A 1,237-nucleotide genomic window follows, 5' to 3' on the forward strand; every position below is an offset into this window, starting at 1 on the left:
TATGTTTATTGCAGCATTATTTACCATAGCTAAGATCTGGAATGAGTACATTTTTTATCAAGCAATGTTGCCTACTCCTTGGTTTCCCCTTCCCATCCTCTCCTCTCCTCTCCATCCAATCCTCCTCCCCCCAACAACAAAGTTGTAAAGTTCGTTTTTGAAATAACGAGTTGTACATCTCATTGCTGCAATGGGTCCACCTGTATCCCTATTTAAATGATTTGATTTTTTTTCCGTTCCCCTCCAGAAATTATACCGACATCAAATACAGTGAAATCAGGGGTTATTGTTATCCCGTGGGGAAGGGACATAAAAAGCAACAAGGAAATCATCTTATAAATGTGTTAGAAAAAGTCACATGAAAGAACAAAAAACATTCGAATACATTTCTTAGGGTTCATTTCCCTAACATCAACTTATCTGACCTTTTCTGTTTGACTCAGACATATACTAGTTATTGGAAATAAGGAAAACCATGGGACCTATGTTTCTTTGGGCGTGGCTTACTTCAATTAATATAATTTTTCCAAGTCTTTCCAGTTCCTAACAAATGTGGCAATGTCATTCTTTCTGATGGAGGCATAGGATTCCATTGTGTATATATACCACATTTTCTTGATCCATTCATCTACTGAGGGGCATCTGGGTTGGTTCCATACCTTAGCTATGGTAAATAAGGCTGCAATAAACATAGTCGTGCTGGTACCTCTAATGTGGCCTTGTTTGTGAACATTTGGGTTAATGCCCAAAAGTGGGATTGCTGGGTCTTAGGGGAGCTCTATGTGGAGTCTTTTGAGGAATCTCCAAGAACCGACCTCAGGACCACTGGAATAGAATTGAAAACCCAGAAATGAACCTACAAACCTATAGCCATCTAATCTTTGATAAGGGAGCTAAAAAAATTGAAGATAGGTACCCTCTTCAGGTAAAATGAATGTTTTCAGGCTTCATAGAACTAGCACAAATACATCTTTGGACATGAGGTAACACGCCTTTCAGAGACAACTTAGTAAATACAAAATATAAAATTTAAAAACATTATTCATGTACATATGGCCATATAAGATAATGTTAAGAAAAATGAAGATAGGGACACAACTTGTTTTATTCTTTATTGAAATTGTTTTTAATGTATCTAAAATGTACTATGTGATTTTTTTCGTTTCTCCTCCATGTTCTTCCCGCATGATATAACTCCTGTTTTCACTGAATATGATGTTGGTGCCCTGCATCTTGC

The sequence above is a fragment of the Dipodomys merriami genome, unplaced genomic scaffold, assembly GCF_024711535.1.
Source record: "Dipodomys merriami isolate MVZ:Mamm:240054 unplaced genomic scaffold, mDipMer1.0.p SCAF_308, whole genome shotgun sequence".
Classification (NCBI taxonomy): domain Eukaryota; kingdom Metazoa; phylum Chordata; class Mammalia; order Rodentia; family Heteromyidae; genus Dipodomys; species Dipodomys merriami.